Source organism: Peromyscus eremicus, chromosome 19, assembly GCF_949786415.1.
Source record: "Peromyscus eremicus chromosome 19, PerEre_H2_v1, whole genome shotgun sequence".
NCBI classification, from domain to species: domain Eukaryota; kingdom Metazoa; phylum Chordata; class Mammalia; order Rodentia; family Cricetidae; genus Peromyscus; species Peromyscus eremicus.
In genome coordinates, this window is record NC_081435.1 from 8,263,696 (window position 1) to 8,278,348 (window position 14,653).

The window sequence follows — 14,653 nt, forward strand, 5'->3', positions numbered from 1 at the left end:
CCTCAGCCTCCTCCCCGGCTAGCAGGTACCTAAACCCGCCTGCAAAGTTCCATATAACCAGGGAACACCTACACGGTTCCATTCCCGAAAAAGGGAGCAGCTAGTCCTGTCTCAGCTCCCTAGCTTAGCCCCGAGACCAGCGAAAGAGGCACTCCCCAGCTTCCTGAGTGCACGCACGCCAGCTGCGGCTCGGCTCTGCCATCTTGACTCCAGCGAGCTGCAGTCAGCCAAGATCACCAGCAGGCCCTGCTTTGAAGCTGTACCATCGCCACCTGCTGACTGAAAAGTGCTACTACACCCCCCAAAACCACGAAAGGTAAGTAAAAGTACCTGATAATTTTACACCTTAAAATTGACTAACAAATTTTGAGTAATTCTGGTAATATGGCTGACAACATTACCTCACAAGAATTTGAAAACCTTTTTGCCTGTATGATGAATGACATCTTCCTGGAAATATACGACCTTCCTAAGGCATATCTGGCCTGTACCATTTTGGCATTCATCGTAATAATTCACACAGTGTTCAAACACTGGTTTAAAAACAAGAACAAAGATGAGTTATTATTGGGACTGATACAGGCTTTAAGCGAGAGCAATGACGGCTTACAGAAAAAGATTCTATCTCTGGAATCTGCTTTAATGGATAGCAATGAGACCTTAGAGAAAAAGATTCTCTCTCTGGAATCTGCTAACCAGGATTTACAGGCTTTCAAAACTAACAATGATGGCTTACAGAAAAAGATTCTATCTCTGGAATCTGCTTTAATGGATAGCAATGAGACCTTAGAGAAAAAGATTCTTTCTCTGGAATCTGCTAATCAGGATTTACAAAACAGGCTTGTACCAAAAATTGATCTTATTGATAATAAATGTGAATATTTAATGGACAGAACACTAACTCTCCAGACACTATATAAGGAAGAAAGATTATCATTAATTGATAAGATAAGGTCCATGGAATCATGTGTTTCTGAGGAACATAAAAACTTCTATGATTCCATGAGAAATCTGGAGTCCCTTGCCAGAGAGGAGGTTCACTCCCTAGAACAGACCCTAGGTGCTCGTTTGCAGGCCTTAGAAGAAACTCTCAGTAAACATGACAAGGGACCTAATAAGCAGAAGGGCAAGACCATAGAGGTTGTAACATCTCCAAATGGCTCTCACACAATGGCTTATCCTGTTATCATCCATGAGAAGCCAGCGGATGACACACACCCCGAGCCATATAATACATATACATTACAACCAATTTCAACAAGGGACTTTAAAAATATAAAGGAAGCAGTAGTTACGTATGGGATACACTCCACATACGTAAAACAATTGTTAAATTCATGGTCTACCTCACATAGAATCATCCCAGATGACTGGCATCAGTTAATTTCAGCTGTTCTAGAATATAGTCAGCACCTACAGTGGAAAAGCTGGTTGAGAGAAGAGGCAAAAAATTTAGAACAACAAGGTAAACTCAGAGGTTTTGTGATCTCCCAAGATCAAATACTTGGTGAGGGATGTTTTGCTGACAGGAATGTACAAGCCATTTATGATGAACATACAATATCCCTATGCCGTACAGCAGCTCTAAATGCTTGGGAAAAAATTCCAGAACCTGGAAAACCAACTGAGGTATACACAAAGATATTTCAGGGACCGCACGAACCCTTCACTGATTTTTTACAAAGACTGAACACAGCTATAACAAGAGCTGTTTCAGATAAAGAATTAAGAAAAGTATTAACTGAGTCCTTGGCATTCGACAATGCTAATGCAGAATGCAGAAGAATACTTACACCATTAAAGATCAGATCAGCTCCTTTGGAAGAATGGATTCAGTATACTAATGGTGTTGAGTCTCGTAACTACAGTAATGAGGCTTGGATAGGAGAGACAAATCCCAGAGGTGAAAGAAGGCCCCATGTTACCAAATGTTTTAAATGTGGTACACCAGGTCATATAAGTAAAAACTGTACATGGGGTACTCCTAGGAGTAATACTCCTTTTAGGAATACCCTAAACAGGAGACCCCAACCACCTCCCGGATTATGTAGAAGGTGTGGCAAAGGCCGACATTGGACCAGTGAGTGCAGATCAAAAATAGATATACGAGGTAACCCTTTACTGGCGGGAAACGCCTCAGGGGGCCTCTTGCAGGCCCCCAAATCAAATGTAGTACGAACATTCCCAGCCACTGTGGAAGAAATTCCTCTCCAGGACAACTGAATAAACCACTGCCTAATGTAAAAACCGATACTGCAATGGATGATAAAACAGCTCTGATGGATGGATCACAGTTTACAAAGAACACTATAAAACAAATATTTTGGCAGACTTCCATAAATGGTCAAAGACCAAAGCTTAGAATTCGAATTAATGGCCTGGTTATGGAGGGACTGGTAGACACAGGTGCAGATGTGACTATAATTACACCAAAATCATGGCATCCGAATTGGCCTCTTCAAGAGGTAGATGTCCAACTTTTAGGGATTGGCACCCTATCTCAGATAAAACAGAGTTCGAGATGGGTTGAATGCATAGGGCCAGAAGGACAGAGAGGAAGACTGAAGCCATATGTAGCAAATGTAGCAGTAAATCTTTGGGGCCGAGATCTGTTACAACAGTGGAATACCCAGATTAAAATTCCTACACTTTCAGAAAAAGAATACAGACCAACGCATGTTTCTAGGAATAATATCATCGCATGCTATAAAAATCAGGCACCAACCATTCAGGCTGTTCACAAACAGAGCACAACTGCTGTTGAACTCTCAGAAGTACCAACTGCCTTACCTTTAAAATGGCTAACTAATAAACCTGTCTCGGTTGGACAATGGCCTTTGACAAAAGAGAAGCTACAAGCTTTAGAACAGCTGGTTCAAGAGCAGTTAAATGCTCAACACATTGAAGAATCTACCAGCCCTTGGAATTCTCCTGTATTTGTTATTAAAAAAAAGTCTGGTAATTGGAGAATGCTGACAGATCTGAGAGCTATTAATAAAGTAATTCAGCCAATGGGCTCCCTGCAGACTGGGATGCCCTTGCCCTCTCTGCTACCTAAAGAATGGCCTATAATAGTTATTGACTTAAAAGACTGTTTCTTTACCATACCCTTACAAGAAAATGATAGAGAAAAATTTGCCTTCACAGTACCTAATTATAACAATTCTCAGCCAGTCAAGAGATATCAATGGAAGGTCCTCCCACAGGGAATGTTAAACAGCCCTACTTTGTGCCAATACTTTGTGCAGAAACCATTGGAGATAATTCGTGTAAAGTTTCCACAATCCATAATTTATCACTATATGGATGATATCCTATTAGCTGATCCAAAGTTAGATACATTAGAAAGCATGTTTGAAGAAGTAAAAAAAGTTTTGCCTCACTGGGGACTGCAAATTGCTCCTGAAAAAATACAAAGAGGAGATTTTATTAACTACTTAGGATATAAGATAGAGCTACAAAAAATTAGACCCCAAAAGGTACAGCTAAGGAGAGATCGATTGAAGACTCTTAATGATTTTCAAAAGTTATTAGGAAGCATTTCCAACTTACTGGGTATCATGGGAATACCCAAAGATGGACTACAAAATTTGGCTAATACTCTAGAAGGGGACAAAGAATTAAATAGTCCAAGAGAATTATCAGCCGAAGCTGAGAAAGAATTGGCTCTAGTAGAAAAGACAATTCGAGAAGCACATGTGGATCGTGTGGATCCAGAACTTAAATGCATTCTTGTCATATTCCCCTCCAGACATTCCCCAACAGGTATTTTGATGCAGAGGGAAGATATTATATTGGAATGGATATTCCTACCACGTAAACCAAATAAGAAATTAAAGACTTATATAGAAAAGATCTCTGATTTGATTCAAAAAGGTAAACTAAGACTTCGCCAGTTGACAGGAATGGACCCAGCAGAAATTGTAGTACCTTTAACTAATGAAGAAATTTCATCACTATGGAAAGATAATGAATACTGGCAGAGAGCCTGCAGTAACTTTTTGGGAGAGATTAACAACCACTATCCCAAAAGCAAGAGAATAGAATTTATAAAGAAAACCGAATGGGTCCTTCCTCACATTGTACGACAAAAGCCAATTTCTGGAGTCCTCACATTCTATACTGATGCAAATAAATCAGGGAAAGCAGGATATAAATCAGGAGACTTAAGTAAAGTGGTACAAAGTCCATACAGCTCTGTACAAAAGGCAGAACTGTATGCCATTCTTATGGTACTGATGGACTTCACAGAACCCCTCAATATAGTCACTGACTCTCAATATGCAGAGAGAGTTGTTTTACATATTGAAACTGCTGAATTTATTCCTGATAATACAGAATTAACTTCATTATTCATACAATTGCAGGAAATCATCAGAAAAAGGGAACATCCTATATATATAACACATATCAGATCCCATACAGGTCTGCCAGGACCTCTAGCACAAGGTAATGATGAGATTGATCAGTTACTAATAGGTAATGTGCTAGAAGCTTCAGAATATCATAAGAAATACCATGCAAATAGCAAAGGTTTGAAGAAGGATTTCTCCATCACTTGGCAACAGGCTAAGGATATTGTGAAAAAATGTCCTACTTGTTCCATCTATAACCAACTTCCATTACCTGCAGGGAGCAATCCAAAAGGTATACAAAGAAATGAAATTTGGCAGATGGATGTGTTTCATTTTGCAGAATTTGGAAGATTAAAGTATGTACATCATACCATTGACACCTATTCAGGATTTCAATGGGCAACTCCTATGAGTTCTGAAAAGGCTGATTCTGTGATTACACACCTATTAGAAGTTATGGCCATCATGGGGATACCTGTACAAATTAAGACAGACAATGCTCCAGCATATGTCTCCAATAAAATGAGACAATTCTTTGCTTATTACAATATAAAGCATGTTACAGGTATACCACACAATCCCACAGGCCAAGCAGTCATAGAAAGATCCAATCAAACTTTAAAGGATATGCTAAATAAACAGCAACAGGTAACAATGACTCCTAGAAATAGATTGCATAGTGCTTTATTAACCTTGAATTTTCTCAATGCTGATGAGAAAGGAACAACAGCTGCAGAGAGACATTGGACGACAGACAAAACTCCTGAGCTAAACCAACCGGTTTATTTCAAGGATGTGCTGACCTCAGAATGGAAACCTGGATATGTTCTACGTTGGGGAAGGGGTTTTGCCTTTGTTTCTGCAGGAGAAGAAAAGCTATGGATACCAACAAAATTAATAAAAATTCGATTTGAACAGGAAAAACCCCTTGATGAGGTGAAGTAAAAGATCACCCACCAATGTGACATCTCTACAAGTTGTAAGAAAAATTTAACAATCAAGGTTGGGGTAGGGTTCTGTTTTTGTCTTTCCAGGATAATGGAAATACCCATCTTCCAAAAATCATAAGGCCTTGGATATCCGGATGTTTACAGCAGAAAGAAAGAATCTATTGGTACCAATCTACACACGGTAAAATCTCACTGTCTAACATCTATCTCTCTATCAATATAGAAAAGTTGTGGTCCCAATTCAATTATAAGCCAAGCTGGCTTTGGAGATGGAATTGGCTCACTCCTTCTCTAAACCCAAGCAAATTGCTAAAAGAAAAGTTTGAGAGATTCTTCAGTACCATATCAGAAGAGCCCTCTGGTGTGGGACAGAAGGAAACCAATAAAAAGGGACCATTGTCTTCTAGATTCTAATTCTCTCCATGCTTACTCTTGATTTCTCAGAATCCTTTCTTACATGCTATGTCCTCTTTAAATCCAAATTTTCCATTTTGATAACAAATAAGTTTTTCTAATAGCAATCTCAGAAGTCTCCAGAAGGAAGATGGGGCCCCAACAACAACTCTACCCAATCCAGAATGATGCCATGGTAATCATCATCATACTACACTTCTTACCAGAATTTCAGACAATCTTACCTATTACTCTAAGACTTGCTGCAGAACCTACAGTTAGTCTAACTGAAATTTAACTATCTGCGCTTTCTCACAGTACCCAACAGAGATAACATCACCCCCTAAACAGCAGGAAGCAATTCTAAGAAAACGACGCCCCTTCTCTCTTAGGTTTCATAATTCTCAGGGTTATGGATGATGGTTATAGGGTTGGGGGTGGAAGGAAATATTAAACTCAGTATTCCCAAAAAAAAAAAAAAAAAAAAAAAAGGAAAAGAAGAAATGGAATGGATAGGTATAAGACATTATGGTAGATTATTGTGTATACTAGTAAACAAATTTAGTAAAATAGCAGCCTTAAATAATTTGCACTGTAATTTGCACTGTTATGGATTCTTATATGTTGATACAAATGTAAACTATTTTTATATTCCTGTTTAAGATAATTTGTATATTGATACAAATACAGAACTATACTTGGTATAATGTACATATATTTCTACTCTTATTTGAAATGTTTGTATATTGATACAAATGTAAATTTATATCTGTCATACTTTATGTATGTTCTACTTCTGTTTAGGATATTCAGTATATTGATATATATTTAAGATTATTGTCATATTGCATATCCCATTACATACTCCTACCTCTGTTATAAATATTGATATATATTTAAGATTATTGTCATATTGTATATCACACTATACACTCCTACCTCTGTTATAACATCTTGTGTATTGTCACAACTTTGAAGTCATCGTTCTTTACCATACACTTGCTTATAGACTGTCTACCTTGTTTACGTGAAGCCTTAGTCCTTAGGTTATTTCAGTAGATAAGACTTGTAGATTTATAGTCACCTATGCTTGTCATCTCTATAGTTACGTTAGTCAGGTTATACAGATTTACAGATACATAGGTCAGATGGACAGGTAATCTTCAAACACTTCATAGACCTAGAGAATATGGCATTTAAATAACTTAGAATTCTGTTGATGCGAGACACAATTGCTCCTGGCTGCACCAATTTGATCCCGAGAGAATGTTGGGCTTCTAGACATTTCCATTTGGAAGTTTGTCTTCTTGGCACAAAATGGCCTACTGGGCAAAGAACTGCCCTTGCCTCGACAGCTGACAGTACAAATGCAATGCTATCCTTTCTGGACAAGCGGGACACAAGGAAAGCGACCACTGTACTCTGCCAAGACAGGGTAAGATGGTCTTTCAGAATTCCTGCTTCTGAAAATGGTCTGTCAGATACTTTAGGCCTGTAGCCAATTTGAATGCACCAACAATGCTGAGAAACATTAGGTGATTGTCCAGGCTGCCAGCTGTCTCGGTCTACTCTCGCAAGATTCCCGAAAGTTGCTTGCATCCATCTACCATTTCTCAGGTACCATTATATTCCTTCTCAGGTCTTTGATGGGATTGAAGACTAGCAGTTATAGTTACAACTTAGTAGATAGAACATATTAAGTATTAGGTTCAGGTTCTTTAGGGTAGGACACCTTTTGGAATGATCTTTGTAACATGCCATTTATCTATGCTCTATACTTCTCTGGATTTTAATATGTGTTTCTTGCTTGATATTGTTTGCATTGGTTGTAGTTCCATCTTATCTAGGTCATTATCCCTCATTATTCCTGGACAATATTTGATAACCATTCCTTTGTATATAGTCTTGTATTAGGTTAGAACTTTCTTATTTAGACAAAAAGGGGGAGATGTAGTGGGTAGCCATTCCAGCTTTGTTCTGGAAGTTCCAACCCCCATTGAGACTTCGGCAACTGTCACGCCTACAAGGCGGGGCCAAGGGAGGCGCCTGGGGACCCGAGATCCGGATCGGCGATCGCTCTCTTGGTTCCAGGACGCTGGATGGTGGAGGTAGACAGAGGAGAGCTCCAGAGAACACCGCTGGACTGTGATACACCTTCCCCAGACCCCGCGACCTACCTATCCCTTAATTTGTAAGTTACGCCATTAAATAAATCTCCTTTTAACTACGTGGAGTGGCCTAAATAATTTCACCAATACAAATCCATTCCCTGTAACACAAATCTTAAAAGATCTTATTAATAAAAACAAACCTGGAGCCAGGTATTGGGATGAATGCTGAAAGATCATAGAGACAGAACCAGCCACAGCTAACCTCACGAATTCCTCAGCTGATGTCGTTTCCTCAAACTGGAAGCCTCTGTGTCCTCATCTCAATGGATCTCAGCTGAACTGCTGCTCAAAAGCCTAAAAGCTTAACTAGGCTCTAGTTCCTGATCCTCACGCCTTGCCTTCTATACCTTTCTGATTCCTGTCATCACTTCCTGGAATTAAAGGCATATGTCACCATGCCTGGCTGTTTCCAGTGTGGCTTTGAACTCACAGAGATCCAGACAGATCTCTGCCTTCAGAATGCTAGGATTAAAGGTGTGTCTGCCACCATTTTCTGACCTCTATATCTAGTGGATATTCTGTTCTCTGACCCCAGATAAGTTTATTAGGGTGCACAATATATTGGGGGACACAATATCACCACAATTCCCCCTCCATTTCTCTTCAGAAAGGAGCAGTCCTCCAATAGTCAACAACCAAACAAGATACAATATGGCAAGGCAAAAGCCCTCATATCAAGGCTAGAAAGATAATCCAACAGTCTAATAGTATGAGAAGAGTCCAAAAAGTAGGGAAAAGAGTAGAAACATACCTGCTCCCAGAGTTAGGAGTGTAGTGGGTAGCCATTTCAGCTTTGACCTGGAAGTACCACTCCATTTGAGGCTTCGGTAACTGTCACACCTACAAGGTGGAGCCAAGAGAGGACCCCTGAAGACCCAAGATCCAGATGGGCCAGCTCTCTTGGTTCCTGGATTCTGGATGTTGGAGGTAGACTGAGCAGAGTTCTCCAGAGAACACCACTGGACTGGGCTACACCTTTCCCAGACCCTGTAACCTATCCCTTCACTTGTAAGTTACCCCACAAAATAAACCTCCCTTTTAACTACGTGGAGTTGCCTTAATATTCCCATGGAAGCATTAAGCTAACAGCTGCAACATTCACACAGAGGACCTTGTGCAGATGTGAACAGGTCTCAAGCTTGCTTCTTCAGTATCTGTGAGCTCATAGGAGCCCTGCTTAGTTGATTCAGTGTGCTATGTTCTCCTGGTGTCCTCCCTCTCCTCTGACTCTGACAATCTTTCTGCCCCCTCGTTCCATGGGATTCCTGGAACTCCAAGGGAAGTGACCAATGGAGACTTCCAATTTAGACTCTCTCCCCTCATAAAGTATGGCTGTGGGTCTCTGCATTCACTTCTATCTGCTGCCAGAGAAAGTCTCTCTGACAACTCCTGCACAAGGCATGGATTCATGAGTACAGCAGAATATCCTTAGGAACCATTTCATATAATATTTAACCAGCTGTATTTGGTGCTACCCTATCTCCCTGGGCAATCCAGTTTCAGGTTCCTTGCCATCCAGACAGTGTCAGGCTTGGGCTCCCCCATGTGGCATGGGCCTGAAGTTAGACCAGACATTGGTTGGCCACTCCCGCAAATTCCACAACCTCATTTTCTTTAAAAAAGCATTTCCACCCTATAGCACTGGAACCTGCACACTCATTCTCTAGGTTCTATTTATTCAATTTGGCATGTCTTTATATAAGGTATATTTTGTACTTCCAAAAATGCTGGTCTTAAATATTTCCTTGACATGTGGATCTTGCTTTTAAAACATGAATTATTCTCCCCTCCCTTTCTGCTGAAGTAATTTTGTGCATTTATCTTTGTCTCTTTTACTTAGAGAAATCTCCAGTCACCCAAGTCCCCATCTTATTAATTCACAGTTAAGACTGAATAAATAATAACATAGCAAGTCTGCTTGTGGGAAGACACTCATAATCAGGATCAGGTAAAATAAGCTTTGCTTTTGATTGTGCAGGTGGGGGATAGTGTTTCACATAGGAAATTCCCATGGACAGATTAAATAGGCTGCTGATATACCAAAGAAAAGGACTCTTGGTTTTTGGAGACTCTTCCCAAATGGGGCCTACACTTGTGTGGTTTTCTGCACACACACAAAAATACAAGTACCAAGGTGCATGTAGACGTGTGCATATCAGGATGTTTCCCTTACAATTATGGGGACAGAATTCAGATCCCAGAAGCAACGTAAAAAGTCAGGCATGGTGGAATTTGTGGTAAATTCCAGTGCTAGGCAGGTGGATACAAATTGATACTCGAGGTTTGGTAATAAACATGTACATACACATACTGTTACACACACACCACCACCACCACCACCACTACCACCACCACCACCACCACCATCACCACACCACACTTAATATTAATTTGTTTGTGTAGCCATGAGGATGGTTGGTCCTGGTTAGTTAGCTGACTTTCATGGTATTAACAAGCCCTTCCTCTTCTCTGCCCACTGCTATTATAAAACTAGAGAGGTTATGGATGTATCAGGCTGAGTCATGGCCTTATTATTAGTTTTGATTACTTCTTCCTAAATTTAGCTTCATTCAGCAGGAATTCTCAGTTATTCTCCCCCTCTGCTTCCCCCCCCCATCTACTACCACCATGTTCATATCTTTACATTTCTCACCTTCAAGGTTATTCGGATTGTATTAGTGAGACCAAACAAAATTTCATAATTTATATGTTGAAAATCCTAACATTTCTCTTGGGTTTCATAGCTCTTTGACAACTTGGCAGAAGTCCTAAATACTCATTTCCAGAAAACAGAAAGGTCAGAAGTTCCTGAACTCTGACTGTATACATAACCTGCAGGCTCAGTTTTCCTTGGATGTTATTTAATCTTCATGGTGATAGGTTTCTAACCTTCACATTGAAGAGTTATCTAATCGTTATTGGACTTGACAGGTGATAATAAAGAGCTTCGAGAACTCTTGCCAACACATCAAGGTATGCATAAAACTGTAGACTAACTCACTTTGAATACAGACACCTCAGGATGAATGTGCATTAGTTAACATTAATATTTTATCTTCATGTTGCTTAGACATAGAAATGAAACCACAAGAATCTCATAATACAACCAAGACCAGGCACAGCCTGATTTGAGCAGGGGTCATAGAACCAGTGCTCCTGTGTGGAGATGGCAGTGTCTTCATATGATTGCTGTTGAAGTAAGTGAGTAAGTAAGTAAGTAAATAAATAAATAAATAGAAGTGTGTCTAGAAGAGAGAACACATTTTATGTGAATTGTCTAGAGAATGTTTCTTTTCATTATTGCTTGTTTGCTTTCTGTAGACTATATTTTTAAACATTTGACTTGCAATAGATCTCAATCTTTACATTATTTCATGTTTCCCACTCTCTTTGTGGGGGTCCCTGAAAGCTTTACAGCCAACAGTGAAATGATCTGTAGAGAGACAAGAAGGAAACTTAGCTAGATATGACTTAGTTAAACAGGCTGGTTCAAATGTCTGGAGTCTGACCCCGAGCGACTTATTTTTTACATTTTTTTTTTTTACTTTTTGAGACAGAGTTTCCCCATGTAGTTCTGGTGCCTGTCCTGGATCTCACTCTGTAGACCAGGCTGGCCTCGAACTCATAGAGATCCGCCAGACTCTGCCTCCAGAGTGCTGGGATAAAAGGCGTGCGCCACCACTGCCCAGCTATTTTTTATGTATTTTAACACAGGAAAAACATTTATCATAACAATTATCACAACAAAGCTTAAGACATAACTACATGAAACATCTTGCAAAGTATATGTCTTTTGCAAAGTACCTGTGACCACATTAGTAAGAATGGGCTCTATTGACTGAGAACAATGTTCATGATAAGGATCTAGGGAGGAAGGGTGTGTAAGAAGCATAATAGCAACACTTTTGCAAACTACACGGGATTTCTTTCATAAGAATGGAAGCAGGTCAACATACTGACCCTACAGATAGTAAAAGATTACCAGGCTGTTAAAGAACATCCATTCCAGGCTTCTGGACAGAACAAGCTTGTAAATCCCTTTTATTGAAGAGGAAACCCTGCATGTTTAACAATGGTAGTTTCTCTGGTGCTATCTGTGAGCATGTGGACCTCTGCATATCTTAACTTTAACAGTAACTAAGTAACCGACACAAGGAATGTATTTATACAGCTAAGAGGTGGAGGAGGCAGAGCTTAGAGGAGACAGTCTGATGTTAGGACCAATGTCCAGTAACTAAACCAAATTGTGTGGTTCATAAAAGCATAAACTACTCATGAGAATAATGGAAGAGATTACTCTGTGGTGCGATGGCCCTATGATTCAAACTAACACAGAAAAAGGTGGTCAGGAGGCTGCCATGAAGCATCAGTAGCTGGAAAACCTCCCCCTCATAATTACAACAGTGCAATGAATTCATCTATTTGATGATAATAGCTTCAAGGTTTTTTGAATAAAGAGAGCTATGTTAATTCAAAACCAGAAAAAAATCCCACATCATTAATAAGAATGTTTCAAAAGTAGATTGCAGCTAAATTTGTGTTATGCATTATGATTCTTTTAAGGCTTTTTAAATTTTTTTTCATTTTACCTACCATCCCCAGTTCCCTCCCTCCCCTTCTTCCACCCTCTTTTAAGGCTTTTTAAAAGAAAGCTTGAAAGAAAAATAAACATTATTTTAAAAATAACGTTTGTGAAATACGCAGTGCCAAGTTGTTGCTTACTGTACTCTCTACCTAGAAACTTAAAATTCAACAGCCATAATAGTCCCAGGACAGCCTGGGATGCCTCACTCAGTGAGCGAAGCGTTGGTCTCATTTTTAAATTGCTTATTACTTCTTTCTTTCCCTTTTGTGTTTATTTTATTATTAAGTATTTAAGTTTAAAATCCATGCATCCAAGCTATTCTTGGTATAACTAAACACAAATCCATCTACATCATCTAAAGCAGCGGTTCTCATCCTGTGGGTCACGGCCACTTTGGGAGTCAAATATTAGATATCCTGCATATCAGATATTTAGATTATGATTAATAATAGTAGCAAAATTACAGCTATGAAGTAGCAATGAAATAATTTTATGGTTGGAGGTCACCACAACATGAGAAACTGTATTAAAGGTCACAGTATTAGGAAGGTAGATAACCAGTAGTCTAGAATGGCTTAAAGGAACACATTTAATCTGTACTGTGGCAGGATATTGGGTTATACAGTAGAGTTGCTATCAGTCTTGCCCATTTTCCTTCTAAACATTCATGTTATATATAGTTGCCATCACCAAAATAATTAAAATGATGATGCCTATTGTCAGCTTCTATTAATTATTAACACCAATTATAGTAATTCCCTGGCACACAACTCAACCTTTTACAGAAAGGAAAACTGCAGAAGGCTTAAACACATTAAGAAAATTTAATTGGTAACATGGTCAAGAAATAATTAGCTGTCTCTTTCAAATATTTTACTTTTATTTCCTAATCAGTTTGTCTGCAGAAGGCATCTGTTTAGGTGCCAAAAATCCCAGTGTGATATTAACTGAGTACAGTTCATTTGATATAATTTCCCACCACAGTTTTAAATGATGAGATGGTAGATCCAACTCTCACCAACATGGTACAGTTATTACAAAAGATTCAGTGAAGGCTTACAGATTGCATTCATAAAATAAGAACTTATTGAGTTAAAATGGGAATTATGAAGATAAATTGAGAAATGTCTAAAAGAAATAAAAAATTATTGCATTGTGAGTATTCCAAGAGTGGCTGACTGTAGTATGCAATACCCAGTTAACAGCATTAGGAATTAAAGGTATGCTATTGATGAAGATTGATGTGTTACTTTTGTGGATAGAACTTGGGCAGTTTTGAATAAATATTGTAATAATTGATCATTCTGTGTGATGTGCAACTCTTAACCGACACTTGATTTATGGCAGCATTCTCCCAATGTTGGCTATGACAGATTTGCTTTGCATTTCTTCTAATAAAAACATGCTCAAACCTTCAATTACCCATAGTAAAATGCTACAAATCAGCAGAACAGGAGTGAGTGGGAGACTTTAGCACCGTTCAGATCTTGGCCTCAACTCGAACCGTTTCTGTCAGGTATGCTTAAAAGAGGAAGATACTAATTGCTGCCTAACGAGACTGGAATACTCTGTGACAGTGGTAGAAGTGGGTTAGGGAAACCCCTTTTATAGCTGCCAGGTTATCTCAGCAGGTCCAAGGAAGCTTCTGAAAGATCAGGAAAAGTTATCTTGACATACTAATAGGAAGTGAGTTTTTTTTTTTAAATCAAGCTTCGATGTAATTCAATATGTGGCGAGAGAGCTAAGAGCCCACTGGCTTCTAACCAGTGTATTCAAAGAAATATTTCATTAATAATGCCATTGCCTCTAATCAGATGAGTTTATGAAAAATGAACCTGGGCCATACGTGTTGTTTCAAATATACAAGTATGAGTTTAGGAACTATTATGACTCTTAGCTATGAGGTTAAAAAATGTAAAATTCACTATTAAAGTAGACCAGACATATTGCTAAAATACCCTTTTGATGATCATCAGATTTGCTACAAACCAATATATAGATTTCTATACATATTTAACACATAGGATTGTCTAGTGAGCTTTTTAATGTTTATTCAAAAATTTAAAATATATACTTTGTGAATTTCCATCTTTATTTAATAATTAGTTCTTTGTAGTACAGAAGAGTGATTGATAGATTAATAAAACTCATGATTAGATATTTATTTAGAATATGGAGTTTGAATTGTGAAAATAGGAA